This window comes from Brachyhypopomus gauderio, unplaced genomic scaffold (genome assembly GCF_052324685.1).
Source record: "Brachyhypopomus gauderio isolate BG-103 unplaced genomic scaffold, BGAUD_0.2 sc107, whole genome shotgun sequence".
NCBI classification, from domain to species: Eukaryota; Metazoa; Chordata; class Actinopteri; order Gymnotiformes; family Hypopomidae; genus Brachyhypopomus; species Brachyhypopomus gauderio.
The window spans coordinates 575,001-591,228 of NW_027506928.1; the positions used below are offsets into that span (position 1 = coordinate 575,001).

Consider the following 16,228-nt stretch of genomic DNA (forward strand, 5'->3'; position numbering starts at 1 on the left):
AGTATTGTGTTATCATCCTGAGGGAGGTGTATGTTGGAGTATTGTGTTATCATCCTGAGGGAGGTGTATGTTAGAGTATTGTGTTATCATCTTGAGGGAGGTGTATGTTAAAGTATTGTGTTATCATCCTGAGGAAGGTGTATGTTGGAGTATTGTGTTATCATCCTGAGGGAGGTGTATGTTGGAGTATTGTGTTATCATCCTGAGGGAGAGGTAATGTTGAAGTATTGTGTTATCATCCTGAGGGAGGTGTATGTTGGAGTATTGTGTTATCATCCTGAGGGAGGGGTAATGTTGGAGTATTGTGTTATCATCCTGAGGGAGGGGTAGTGTTGAAGTATTGTGTTATCATCCTGAGGGAGGTGTATGTTACAGTATTGTGTTATCATCCTGAGGGAGGTGTATGTTGGAGTATTGTGTTATCATTCTGAGGGAGGGGTAATGTTGGAGTATTGTGTTATCATCCTGAGGAAGGTGTATGTTGGAGTATTGTGTTATCATCCTGAGGGAGTTGTATGTTAGAGTATTGTGTTATCATCCTGAGGGAGGTGTATGTTAGAGTATTGTGTTATCATCCTGAGGGAGGTGTATGTTAGAGTATTGTGTTATCATCCTGAGGGAGGTGTATGTTGGAGTATTGTGTTATCATCCTGAGGGAGGTGTATGTTGGAGTATTGTGTTATCATCCTGAGGGAGGTGTATGTTAGAGTATTGTGTTATCATCCTGAGGGAGGTGTATGTTGGAGTATTGTGTTATCATCCTGAGGGAGGTGTATGTTAGAGTATTGTGTTATCATCCTGAGGGAGGGGTAATGTTGAAGTATTGTGTTGTCATCCTGCGGGAGGTGTATGTTGGAGTATTGTGTTATCATCCTGAGGGAGGTGTATGTTGGAGTTTTGTGTGTTTTGAGTTGTATGTTGTAAGCGTGGGACTGGAGTTCTTATGAAGATCTTATTTCTAATTACAGTCCTTTTTGCCTAGTAAATGCTGAACCTGTCAGAATATCATTACATCAAAATATCAGAATATCAGCACAGAATATCAAAATAACACAATATCGCTGTTCCAGATATATCATTAGGACATTGATTCTCACTATCTGGGAGTTCACAGCATTCACTCACGCACACACACAAACATGTAAGCAAACATGCAATTTCACATACACATGCATACACAAACATGCATGAACACACACAAACATGTATACACACATATAAACACATGCTCACTGACCTCCTATAACACTGCACATGTCCGATATCTCTCTGAGCTCCTATAACACTGCACATGACGATATCTCTCTGACCTCTTATAACACTGCACATGACTGATATCTCTCTGAGCTCCTATAACACTGCACATGACTGATATCTCTCTGAGCTCTGAGCTCCTATAACACTGCACATGACTGATATCTCTCTGAGCTCCTATAACACTGCACATGACCAATATCCCCCAGACCTCCTATAACACTGCACATGATGATATCTCTCTGAGCTCCTATAACACTGCACATGACTGATCTCTCTCTGAGCTCCTATAACACTGCACATGACTGATATCTCTCTGAGCTCCTATAACACTGCACATGACTGATATCTCTCTGAGCTCCTATAACACTGCACATGACCAATATCTCCCAGACCTCCTATAATACTGCACATGATGATATCTCTCTGAGCTCCTATAACACTGCACATGACCGATATCTCTCTGAGCTCCTATAACACTGCACATGATGATATCTCTCTGAGCTCCTATAACACTGCACATGATGATATCTCTCTGACCTCAGTCTTCTGGGCTGGAGGGGAGCTTAGCTGGGACAGTGACTGAGGGAAACAAATCTCTGGAGAAATGATTTTTTTTTTTAATTATGTTTTTCTCTTGGATGTTTGTTGTTGAGTTAGTGTTTATAATTAGTGTTTATAATAGAATTTTTTTTATTCACCTGAAATTGAAAAAAGTGTGTATATGTAGTAGAATTATGCTAAAACTGTGTTGATATGGAGTTAGTTCATATGTGACCTGAGTTGGTGTTTAAATTGTATGGTGTTTGGCGTAGATGGTGTCTATTTTTTTAACAGTTTTATCAGACTTTTATCAGACCCACTGGGATGTGGTGGAACGGGAGATTCACATCATGGATGTGCAGCCGACAAATCTGCAGCAACTGTGTGATGATATCATGTCAATATGGACCAGACTCTCTTATGAATGTTTACAGTACCTTGTTGAATCTGCCACGATGGATTAAGGCAGTTCTGAAGTCAAAAGGGGGGTCCAACCTGGTACTAGCAAGGTGTACCTAATAAAGGTATAAACAAGGTAAACCTAATAAAGTGGCCGGTTAGTGTATACACACACACACACACTCATCCACCATACGAATCTCCCGTTCCACCACATCCCAAAGGTGCTCTATTGGATTGAGATCTAGTGACTGTGGAGGCCATTCAAGTACAGTGAACACGTTGTGTTTAAGAACACACACACCTGTATATGCACACCTGTACACACACCTCTGTACACACACATCTGTATACACACACACACACACATCTGTACACACACACACACACCTGTACACACACCTGTACACAAACGTGTACACTGTTCATGGTCTGATTATGGTCTGTTCATGGACAGTTTATGGTCTCTTCATGGTCTGTTCGTGGTCTGTTTATGATATGTTCATGGTCTGTTTATGGTGTCTTTATGGTCTGTTCATGGTCTGTTTGTGGTCTGTTTATGATATGTGCGTGGACTGTTCATGGTCTCTTTATGGTCTGTTCGTGGTCTGTTTGTGGTCTGTTCATGGTCTGTTCGTGGACTGTTCATGGTCTCTTCGTGGTCTGTTTATGGTATGTTCATGGTCTGTTTGTGATCTGTTCATGGTATGTTCGTGGTCTGTTTGTGGTCTGTTCGTGGTCTGTTTATGGTGTGTTCATGGTCTCTTAGTGGTTTGTTTATGGTCTCTTTATGGTCTGTTCATGGTCTGAATGTGGTCTGTTCGTGGACTATTTGTGGATTTTTCATGGTCTGTTCATGGTCTCTTCGTGGTCTGTTTATGGTCTGTTCATTGTCTGTTTTTTTTTTTTTGTCTGGATTTTTTTTGGGCCCACATCCACCCCCCATCTTTGGAGGACAACTTTTTTTATATCAAATAATAGATCAAATAATAACAATTCTGTATAATATAGTGCAAAATGATAACAATTATTGGGGTTAGGTGGACCATGAGACTCATTGTCTGTTTATAATCTGTTTATGGTCCCTTTTGAATGAAATATAATTATTCATAAAGTCCTCCCAGTCCTCCAGTGATGTGGGGTGCAGGGTGTTTTCATTTGCTCTGCTTAACCCTGTGGTCGTTAGGCTAATGTTAATGAAGCTAACGTTAAAATAACAGCAGATTTGATGAAGCAGATTTGAACCAGCCGTGTTTGGCCCAGAATAAAGTTTCCTGTTCACTCTATGATTCACACTTATACGCACTAAACAAAGAGTGTGTTTCCATATCAACCAGGCTGCAATAATCACAACATAATCTGTATCTATTTACTATATTTTGGACGTTTACATTATTTTCATTAAAGGTACCACACACTAAAAAGCAGACGTAAAACTGCTGTATACGTGCAGTGTGCAGTGGGTGGTGTTGAGGGTTGTAGGGGTGTAGGGGTTGAAATATACATTGTGTGTTGTGTATACATTAGGGTGGTGTTGAAGGCAGCAGGTTGGTGGAGATAATTGGAGTATTGGAGAGGGCAGAGTGGTGTAGATGGTATAGGTGGTGTAAGTGGTGTAGATGGTGTAGGTAGTGTAAGTGGTGTAGGGAGGTGTTTGAGAGAGCAGAGTGGTGTAGATGGTGTAAGTGGTGTAAGTGGTGTAGATGGTGTAGGTAGTGTAAGTGGTGTAGGGAGGTGTTTGAGAGAGCAGAGTGGTGTAGATGGTGTAGATGGTGTAAGTGGTGTAGATGGTGTAGGTGGTGTAAGTGGTGTAGGTGGTGTAGGGAGGTGTTTAAGAGGGCAGAGTGGTGTAGATGGTGTAAGTGGTGTAGATGTGTAGGGAGGTGTTTGAGAGGGCAGAGTGGTGTAGATGGTGTAGGTGGTATAAGTGGTGTAGATGGTGTAGGTGGTGTAGGGAGGTGTTTAGGAGGGCAGAGTGGTGTAGGTGGTGTAGATGGTGTAGACGGTATACGTAGTGTAGATGGTGTAGGGAGGTGTTTGGCAGAGCAGAGTGGTGTAGGTGGTGTAGGTGGTGTAGGTGGTGTAAGTGGTGTAGGTGGTGTAGATGGTGTAGGTGGTGTAGATGGTGTAGGTGGTGTAGACGGTATAGGTGGTGTAGATGGTGTAGGTGGTGTAAGTGGTGTAGACGGTATACGTAGTGTAGATGGTGTAGGGAGGTGTTTGACAGAGCAGAGTGGTGTAGATGGTGTAGGTGGTGTAGATGGTGTAGGTGGTGTAGACGGTATAGGTGGTGTAGATGGTGTAGGTGGTGTAGATGGTGTAGGTGGTGTAGACGGTATAGGTGGTGTAAGTGGTGTAGACGGTATACGTAGTGTAGATGGTGTGGGGAGGTGTTTGACAGAGCAGAGTGGTGTAAGTGGTGTAGATGGTGTAGGTGGTGTAGACGGTATAGGTAGTGTAGATGGTGTAGGTAGTATAAGTGGTGTAGACGGTATAGGTGGTGTAGATGGTGTAGGTGGTGTAAGTGGTGTAGATGGTATACGTAGTGTAGATGGTGTGGGGAGGTGTTTGACAGAGCAGAGTGGTGTAGGTGGTGTAGATGGTGTAGATGGTGTAGATGGTGTAGGTGGTGTAGACGGTATAGGTGGTGTAGACGGTATAGGTGGTGTAAGTGGTGTGGGGAGGTGTTTGACAGAGCAGAGTGGTGTAGATGGTGTAAGTGGTGTAGATGGTGTAGGTGGTGTAGATGGTGTAGGTAGTATAAGTGGTGTAGACGGTATACGTAGTGTAGATGGTGTAGGGAGGTGTTTGAGAGAGCAGAGTGGTGTAGATGGTGTAGATGGTGTAGGTGGTGTAGATGGTGTAGGTGGTGTAAGTGGTGTAGACGGTATACGTAGTGTAGATGGTGTGGGGAGGTGTTTGACAGAGTAGAGTGGTGTAGATGGTGTAGGTGGTGTAAGTGGTGTAGATGGTGTAGGTAGTGTAAGTGGTGTAGGGAGGTGTTTGAGAGAGCAGAGTGGTGTAGATGGTGTAAGTGGTGTAGATGGTGTAGGTGGTGTAGGGAGGTGTTTGAGAGAGCAGAGTGGTGTAGATGGTGTAAGTGGTGTAGATGGTGTAGGTGGTGTAGGGAGGTGTTTGAGAGAGCAGAGTGGTGTAGATGGTGTAGGTGGTGTAGATGGTGTAGATGGTGTAGGTGGTGTAGCTTAATGTAGCAGTTTACGAGCTGATTTCTTCAGATTTCTTCAGAAGAAACTGTGAAAGTGAGAGACTCTTCCAGACAGACAAGAGCATCCTGTGTGTGTGTGTGTGTGTGTGTGTGTGTGTGTGTGTGTGTGTGTGTGTGTGTGTGTGTGTGTGTGTGTGTGTGTGTGTGTGTGTGTGTGTGTGTGTGTGTGTGTGTGTGTGTGTGTGTGTGTAGAGCATCTTGAATATCTGGACTGAGAATTTGGTTATTTTTAGATTGACTTACTGATCCTGTCACCCCTCTCAGAGTGGTGGTGGACACACAGATATACAGTGTTAGTTTACAGATGTAAAAGTTTATCTGTTTATCTGTGTCATTTTCACTTTATCTTTATCTCACTGACTTCTGTCTTCATGCTCTCTGTCTGCATTCTTTACACCTTCCCAATAGCTTTCTGATCCAGTGCTTTCACATATACGCTGGAGAGAGGGGGGGGGGGTGAAGGAGAGGAAGTGAGGGAGAGTGAGAGAGGGAGGGAGAGAGAGAGAGAGGGAGAGGGAGAGAGAGAGAGGGAGTTTACTTAATCAGTAGCAACAGTGTTCATTATGAGTATTTGATGGCTCATAGATGAACTGATTCGTCATTGCAGTGAAACATAGATAAAGCTGGAATTAGACACAAAGAGAAAGATTGAGCGAGATAGAGAGGGAGGCAGAAAGAGAGGGGGAGAGAGGGGGGAATCAAAGAGTAGTACATAGCAGGTTGTGCTACCTGATGCAATCTAAAGTTGGTGCCGTACAGGGTGGTGGTGTCACTGGGATGGTGTTGATGGGATGGTGTGGTTTAGAGGTGTTCACTGGTGTTTGGGAGCTGGCACTGGATGTGTGTTACTTAGAGATAGAGCTTGTGCTGGTGTTTAGAAGTGGTGCTCAGAGATGGTGGTGATTGGAATGTTTTCACTTTTGTAAAGTTCATGTCGAATGGTGGTGGTGTTGGGGCTGTTTTTTCAGCTGGTGTTTGGAACAGGTTAGAGGTAATCTGATTATTCAGACCTGGTGTTTTAGGCTGTTGTTTGCAAGTTGTTATGTTGAGAAGTGGTATTCTTCTGATGCATTGTTCTTTGCAAGTAGTGTTTGAGCTGGTGTTTATAGGTGATATTCAGAGGTGGTGTTTGAGCTGGTGTTTTTGTGGTATTCTTTAGAGGCAGTTTTATTTGGAGTTGGTATTGTATTTTGAATAAAAGGTGCTCTATTGGATTAAGATCTGGTGACTGTGGAGGCCATTCGAGTACAGTGAACACCAGTGATGCCGGTAACGCGTTACTTAGTAACGCGTTACTGTTACTTAGTAACGCGTTACTGTAGTCGGACTACTTTTTTCAGTAACGAGTAGTCTAACGCAACTACTATTTAAAAACTAGTAGTCAGATTAAAGTTACTTATCTAAAACATCGTGCGTTACTATTTCTGCACTTCGGGGGAACGTAGGTTATATTTATTCCATCTCTGCTCTGCGGCGCCAAAGTCAGATGGAAGGAGAGGTTCGCCTTTAGCAGCTGGAAATACAGGCATTATTTTGATTTTATTTCGGCTAAGGAAGACAACATTAAGGTCCGTTGTACACTCTGTCCTGGCGACAGAGTGCTGTCTACTTTCAAAAACACAACGTCAAACCTGAAAAAAACCGGGGCTTGGCGGCGAACGTAAATTGTTACCGGGCGGGGTGTAAAATGGACTAAATTCGGTATTATATCGCGATCGATCGATCGCCGGTGGTTGGCGCCAGATCGAACTAGTAACTCATTGAATCATAGATGTGGATCAGAGGTAAATAAACTAGATTGTTTTTGCGTGAGATATCGGAAGTGTGGCGTGTAAGCGTGTGAAGACAGTCAAATGCGTGTGTCTCAATGCGTGAGAGTTGGCAACCCTGTAAGAGGGCGGAGTTGAACAGAAAGACTGTCTTATTTATTTATTTAAAAAACATGTAAGCCTATTTCAAGAAAAAGTTTACAAATGCCAGTGTCATTTTTGATGTTCCGGTTAAAATACATGTCAATAAAGTGAGTATTGGCAGAACTGGTAGTCATTTTCATGTTATAGGGGCGGGGGATCAGCCTCTGCTGAAAGTAACTAAAAGTAATCTAACTTAGTTACTTTTAAAAGCAAGTAGTCAGTAACTTAACTGAGTTACTTTTTAAAGAAGTAGTCAGTAGTCGGATTACTGTTTCAAAGTAACTATGGCAACACTGGTGAACACATTGTTGTGTTCAAGAAACCAGTCTGAAATGATTCGCGCTTTATGACATGGCGCATTATCCTGCTGGAAGTAGCCATCAGAAGATGGGTACACTGTGGTCATAAAGGGATGGACATGGTCAGCAACAATACTCAGGTAGGCTGTGACATTGACACAATGCTCAGTTGGTACTAATGGGCCCAAAGTGTACCAGGAAAATATCCCCCTCACTATTGCACCACCACCACCAGCCTGAACCGTTGATACAAGGCAGGATGGATCCATGCTTTCATGTTGTTGACGCCAAATTCTGACCCTACCATCTGAATGTCACAGCAGAAATCGAGACTCATCAGACCAAGGAACGTTTTTCAGGGTTCCCGCGGGGTCTTAAATAGTCTTAAAATGTCTGAAATTAAAAACTTTAAATTTAAGGCCTTAAAAGACTTAAAAAACAGCCAGATTTTCATCCAAGGTCTTAAATTTAATTTAGTCAGGTCTTAAAATTTTACCTTAGTTAATTTTAGAAAAGTGTAGTTTAATCGAAACGTCCGGAAGTCAGTTCTGTGTTGTCTGTGTTTGTGCGGGGCTACAGGTGTTGGTACGTGTTAATTAATTAAACTACAAAACCCATAATAACCGCAGGCAGGAAACGGCCCTTGTCACGAAAAGCCTTCACGCAATTTTGTGCCTCATCCCCTCCGTCTTCGCTATCGTCAGTGCCGGTGTTCTGTCGATTTTTCCTACCCATCGAAAATTCATACCAAGGCGAAAATTCGACAAAGTAGGAAAATCCGACAGAACACCGGGTCCCGCCGGACTCCACCGCAGTATCACTAGTGCTTCGGCTAATGATATTCGGGCTACATTAGGATAGAGTGACGGCAATGTTCCCTGGTTCGAATATCGCGAAAAAGTTTTCGTGTGGACTAAACAAATCGCATATATAGCTAGATTTGGCTTGGCAGACTTCATCAAGAGAGAGTTGATACGCTCTTACCGGGCCGTATGTGTTAATGTTCGATGAAAGCTTTAATTCAACCACAAAATCCAAACAGCTGGATCTTCATGTTCGGTTCTGGAGCAATGGATATGTGCAATCGAGGTACATGGGCTCTCATTTCATGGGCCATGAAACAGCGCAGGATCTACCAAAACGTATCAAAGTAAGTGATCCTTACTTATGCTCCACAGTCTTCTTTTCAATGTGTTAACCATTTTATACAATTAGGCTACAATACAAAAACATCTCAGAACCATGTACTGTCCATGGCATTGAGTTAGAGAAATGTTTCAATGCATGCTAAATCCCAGCTAGAGGAAATAAAAATATATTTACTGTATTAAATCATGTAAAATGTAAAAAAAAAAAAAAACTATGCCCTGTAGATGGGTTATGTCATGTTTTGAAACATGTTCCACTGTCCCATGCTCTGTTTCATGGATTGCACATGGTTTTATTTACATTGTACTGATGTATTGCCTTTTAGTGGGCATATATACATAGGGTAAAAACGGGTAGTGTGTCCCAACGTTTTCAATGTTAACATTCAAATTCATATTCAGCATGGCTAGACAAAGTAAGTTGTTTCATCGGGATAATAAATAGAAAAGAAGGTAGGGGGTTAAAAAAGTTTTGTGTGTTTTAAGATACGGATGGCCTGGGGAACGAAAATTCTGAGCCTTTATTTAATTAGTTAATTTTATAATTTCATTTATTTCAGTAATTTAACCAAAATGTAACATTTAATAAATTTTATCAGCTGCAGGGTGTGAGGATTTTGGTCAAACCATGCCTTAGACATACTTGAAGATAGGCTGAGTCTACATGTTGTTAAATGTATAATGTGTGTATGATTATTTAATTTGATGGTGTACGTCTATCTTTTTATTTCTTATTTTCCATCAAGGAGGTGGAGGCAGAAAACATGCAAGAGGACACAATTGTCACACACAGACTCATATGTGACTGTCACAATGCATGGAGGTGTCACAGGTTCCCATCACCAAGGAACTCTTAGCATCTGTGGGTGCAGCACGGTCAAAATACTGACTCTTTCTGGATCAGGAATGAATCAGGAAAGAAAAGGAATCCCAGAGCCAGAAAAGAGAGCTGACTAAGCAGTCTTTAGAGGACCTTAAGAAAAGGAAGAAAAGCTTGGAAGACGTATCCACTTGTCTTGCTAGAGTGGCAGATTCTCTTGCAGAAGAAGCTGAGGGCAAGGCTGGATCCAAGATGGCTCAGCTCCTTTCCAAGTCAAATGCTGAGATTGGTACTGAAAAGGAAGAACTCAGAGATATGTAGGGTGAGGTTGTATGTAGATATGCTAGTGTTGTGTTGGTAAGGTTGCTTGGGTTGAGAATGTTACTATTTTGATTATCTGTTTTAATATTGAATTAATGTAATCCTGTAACTAAATTAATCAAAATAAAATGTTTTAAGAGTTTCTGGGATCATTGGATTGTTGTGGTAATATGTTGTGTTGGCCTTAAATTTCACTGAGAATGGTCTTAAAAGGTCTTAAAAAAGTCTTAAATTTAACTCACTGAAACCTGCAAGAACCCTGTTTTTACAATCTTCTATTGTCCAATTTTGGTGACCCTGTAAGCCTCAGTTTCCTGTTCTTAACTGACAGGAGAGACACCCGGTGTGGTCTTCTGCTGCTGTAGCCCATCCATCTCAAGGTTTGACATGTTGTGCGTTCAGAGATGCTCTTCTGCATGCCTCGGTTGTACTGACTGTTGCCATTCTATCAGCTCAAACCAGTCTGGCCATTCTCCTCTGACCTCTGGCATCAACAAGGCATTTGCCCCCACAGAACTGCCACTCACTGGATATTTTATTTTTCGGACCATTCTCTGTAAACCCTACAGATGGTTGTGTGTGAAAATCCCAGTAGATCAGCAGTTTCTTAAATACTCAACCCGTCTGGCACCAACAACCATGCCACATTCAAAGTCACTTAAATCACATTTCTTCTCCATTCTGATGGTCGGTTTAAACTGCAGCAGATCATCTTGGTCATGTCTACATGCCTGAATCCAGTGAGTTGCTGCTGTATGATTGGCTAATTCGACATTTGCCTTAATGATCAGTTGGACAGTTATACCTAATAAAGTAGCTGGTGAGTGTATATTCTATCATAGGGCATTTAAGTTGAAGATCGCAATGGCGATTTCCTCACTTCAAACAATTTATTGAAACAAAAGCCAACAGCAGTGGTGGGTGAACCCCAACAAAAATAACATGTCTCAATAACATGTCATGAGTCCTTGAGCATCAATTACAGCTAAAGAACGACGTCTCACGTTGTTCACAAGTCGACTTATTGTCTGCTGAGGCATGGAAGCCCACTCTTCTTGAAGGGCTCAGGTCACCGATGTTCTGGTGGACAGTGTCACGAGTCTCTAAGCACTCAGCTGATCCCACAGCAATTAAATGATTGATCAATCAACTGCTGATCAGATGTTAGGTGTTGTCTTAGTCTCACCATTTCAAAATGTGAATATTTTGGAATAAGGAGGAGTGTTTAAATGCCAATTTAATTGGACCAGGAAATGTATTGTTTGATTCGCGGACCAGACACCTGTGGTGAATTTTGCCATTAAGCTCCTTGTTAGAGAACAGCAGGTTGTGCAAAAAGCATTGAAACACTGAACAGTTGAACCTGTGCATTCAAACGTTTAGAGAAGATCACATTAAGATCACCTGTAAAGGTCAGAGTGCATTTTAGACTCATACTGAAATTGAACCATCTCAACTGTGTTGAGGAACACTGTGTTTGGAGAATGGTGACACTATGTAGTGCACAGGGTCCCGATCCTCAGAATTACAGGTGACAGTGTTCAGACTGAGCTCAGATTTGTGTGCATTATTATGTTATTTAGACATTGTTGTTACTTTCTTTTCAAAAACATCACCACTAGCTACACAAGGTGTGTGAGATTTGTAAACTATAAGAGATACAACGCTCCTGGCTTTATAATAACATGAGACAAATTCTGTCATTTTTCCAGTTACTGTGCTTTGCAGACTGGTGCTGATATCCAGATGAGAGTGCTGAGGTGTATTTAGGAGTCCTGTGGGAGGGGTTTGTGTGTGGGAGGAGCCAGTGTGTAGGAGGTGTCATTGTGTGGGAGGAGTCTGTGTGTGGGATGAGTGTGTGTGGGAACTATTAGTGTGTGGGAGGAGTCAGTGATTCTGAAGTTGTGTTTGGTCTGCAGATTAGGAGGTCAGTGTGAGTAGAAGGTAGTGGGAGATATTAGGAGGTATGAGGTATGTCACACTGAGATGATTATGTCTCTTTCACCAAAAGGGTTTAGACAAAACAAACAGTTATTTGTCCTCTTAGCTCCTGTTTATTTTACTGACTGCCTGTAGCTCTGGTGGAATGGGTGGAACTGTGGTGGAATGGGTGGAACTCTGTGGAACTCGGTGGAATGGGTGGAACTCTGTGGAACTCGGTGGAACTCGGAATGGGTGGAACTCTGGTAGAATGGGTGGAACTCGGTGGAATGGGTGGAACTGTGGTAGAATGAGTGGAACTGTGGTGGAATGGGTAGAACTGTGGTGGAATGAGTGGAACTGTGGTGGAATGGGTGGAACTCTGTGGAACTCGGTGGAATGGGTGGAACTCTGTGGAACTCAGTGGAATGGGTGGAACTCTGGTAGAATGGGTGGAACTCGGTGGAATGGGTGGAACTGTGGTAGAATGCGTGGAACTGTGGTGGAATGGGTGGAACTGTGGTGGAACTGTGGTGGAATGGGTGGAACTGTGGTAGAATGAGTGGAACTCGGTGGAATGGGTGGAACTGTGGTAGAATGAGTGGAACTGTGGTGGAATGGGTAGAACTGTGGTGGAATGGGTGGAACTGTGGTGGAATGGGTGGAACTCGGTGGAATGAGTGGAACTGTGGTAGAATGAGTGGAACTGTGGTGGAATGGGTGGAACTGTGGTGGAATGGGTGGAACTGTGGTAGAATGAGTGGAACTCGGTGGAATGGGTGGAACTGTGGTAGAATGAGTGGAACTGTGGTGGAATGGGTAGAACTGTGGTGGAATGGGTGGAACTCTGGTAGAATGGGTGGAACTCGGTGGAATGGGTGGAACTGTGGTAGAATGAGTGGAACTGTGGTGGAATGGGTGGAACTGTGGTGGAATGGGTGGAACTGTGGTAGAATGGGTGGAACTCGGTGGAATGGGTGGAACTGTGGTAGAATGAGTGGAACTGTGGTGGAATGGGTGGAACTGTGGTGGAATGGGTGGAACTGTGGTAGAATGGGTGGAATTCTGAGAGTTAATCATTAATGACTGTTGAGTCCTTACTGCAGCTTGCTAATCAAACATGGTGATGATGATGATGATGATGATGTGAGTGAGGGTCTGTCTTATCTCCTTTCAGTTTCACTCTCTCAAATCCATCCAGATGAGATATGAGAGAAATCGTCTAATTACTGTAATACATGGTTTCATTTTCTACTAATTTAATGTTTGTCCACCAATTTCTTTCTCTTGCACACAAACACACAAAAAATCTGAAGAAGGCTGAGCAAGTAACTGCTGTACTTAGAGATATGTAGAGATATTAAAAATTGTTAAGAATATGTGTGTGTGTGTGTGTGTGAGAGAGAGAGAGAGTATGTGTGGTGAGTGTGTGCGAGTGTGTGTGTGTGTGTGTGTGAGAGAGAGAGAGAGAGTGTTAGAGAGTATGTGGGTTGAGTGTGTGTGTGTGTGTGTGTGTGAGTGTGTGTGCGTGTGCGAGTGTGTGTGTGTGTGTGTGAGAGAGTGTTAGAGAGTATGTGGGTTGAGTGTGTGAGTGTGTGTGTGTGTGTGTGTGTGTGTGTGTGTGTGTGTGTGAGTGTGAAACAGTATGTGTGTTGAGTGTATGTGTGTGTGAGTGTGGGAAAGAGTTTGTGTGTGTGTGTCAGTGTGAGACAGTATGTGTGTTGAGTGTATGTGTGTGTGACTGTGGGAGAGAGTTTGTATGTGTGTGTGTGTGTGTGTGTGTGTGTGTGTGTGTGTGTGTGTGTGTGTGTGTGTGTGTGTGTGTGTGCCTTCATTTGCTTCTTTTTCATCTTCATTTTGCCTTGCTGGTGATGTCAGTTGCTATGCAACCAGTCCATTGGAGCTGATAGTTTCTATGGTGACCAGGCAGAAGCATCATGCACTGAATGAAAGGATAGATGGAGGATGGAGGGGAGCGGAGAGAGAGAGAGAGAGATAAATGGATGGATTTATACACAAGGGTTGTGTGTGTGTGTGTGTGTGTGTGTGTGTGTGTGTGTGTGTGTGTGTGTGTGTGTGTGTGTGTGTGTGTGTGTGTTTTAACATGTCACAGAGAGTGAGAGGTGAGAGGGACAATTTGTGAAAATTGTAAACTGAAGTAGAACAGTGTCATACACACACCAAACACACACCCAACACACACTCACACACAGACACACACACACACCAAACACACACCCAACACACAGACACACACAGACACACACACACACCAAACACACACCCAACACACACTCACACACAGACACACACACACACCAAACACAGACACTCACACACACCAAACACACACACTCACACACAGACACACACACACACACACCAAACACACACCCAACACACAGACACACACACACACACACCAAACACACACCCAACACACACACACACCAAACACAGACACTCACACACACCAAACACACACCCAACACACACTCACACACAGACACACACACACACCAAACACAGACACACACACACACACCAAACACAGACACACACACACACCAAACACACACCCAACACACACACAGACACACACACACACACACCCAACACACACACCAAACACACACCCAACACACACTCACACACAGACACACACACACCAAACACACACCCAACACACACTCACACACAGACACACACACACACACACCAAACACACACCCAACACACACTCACACACAGACACACACACACCAAACACACACCCAACACACACTCACACACAGACACACACACACCAAACACACACCCAACACACACACACCAAACACAGACACACACCAAACACACACCCAACACACACTCACACACAGACACACACACACACCAAACACACACCCAACACACACTCACACACAGACACACACACACACCAAACACACACTCACACACAGACACACACACCAAACACACACCCAACACACACTCACACACACACCAAACACACACCCAACACACACTCACACACAGACACACACACACCAAACACACACTCACACACACACACACACACCAAACACACACCCAACACACACTCACACACAGACACACACACACACACCCAACACACACTCACACATAGACACACACACACACACCGAACACACACCCACACACAGACACACACACACACCAAACACAGACACACACACACACCAAACACACACCCAACACACACTCACACACAGACACACGCACACACACACCAAACACACACCCAACACACACACACACACACCCAACACACACACACACACACCAAACACACACCCAACACACACTCACACACAGACACACACACACACCCAACACACACCCAACACACACTCACACACAGACACACACACACACACCAAACACACACCCAACACACACACACACACCAAACACACACCCAACACACACTCACACACAGACACACACACACCAAACACACACCCAACACACACTCACACACAGACACACACACACACATACACACCAAACACACACCCAACACACACTCACACACAGACACACACACACACCCAACACACACTCACACACACACCAAACACACACCCAACACACACTCACACACAGACACACACACCCCAAACACACACCCAACACACACACAGACACACACACACACCAAACACACACCCAACACACACTCACACACAGACACACACACACACACCAAACACACACTCACACACACACACACCAAACACACACTCACACACAGACACACACACACGCACACCAAACACACACTCACATACAGACACACACAAACACCCAACACACACCCAACACACACTCACACACAGACACACACACACCAAACACACACCCAACACACACTCACACACAGACACACACACACCAAACACACACTCAACACACACTCACACACAGACACACACACACACACCAAACAAACACCCAACACACACTCACACACACACACCAAACACACACCCAACACACACTCACACACACCCAACACACACTCACACACACACATGCGCACACACACACACACACCTAATACCTCCCCACACCAAACACACACCAATACCACCCCCACACACCCAATACCACCCCACACCCAACACACACCCAATACCACCCCCACACACCCAATACCACCCCACACACCCAACACCGCCCCCACACACCAAACACACCCAATACCACAACACACACCCAACACTGCCCCTCCACACCCAACAAACACACCCAACACCACCCCAGACACCCAACACCGCCCCCACACCCAACACACACCTAACACCACCCCACACCCAACAAACACACCCAACACCACC

General features: G+C 43.9%; 1 protein-coding gene and 1 long non-coding RNA gene across 4 annotated transcripts in view; both read left to right on the forward strand.

The window, feature by feature from the left end:
• Positions 1 to 16,228, forward strand: part of LOC143497337 (disks large homolog 4-like) — an 80,549-nt gene that overhangs the window by 2,350 nt on the left and 61,971 nt on the right. The gene's annotated exons all lie outside the window — the stretch shown is intronic.
• LOC143497343 (uncharacterized) lies at positions 8,316 to 10,072 on the forward strand. Its single transcript, XR_013125849.1, has 2 exons — positions 8,316 to 8,784; positions 9,529 to 10,072. It is a non-coding gene; the product is annotated as an uncharacterized LOC143497343 (long non-coding RNA).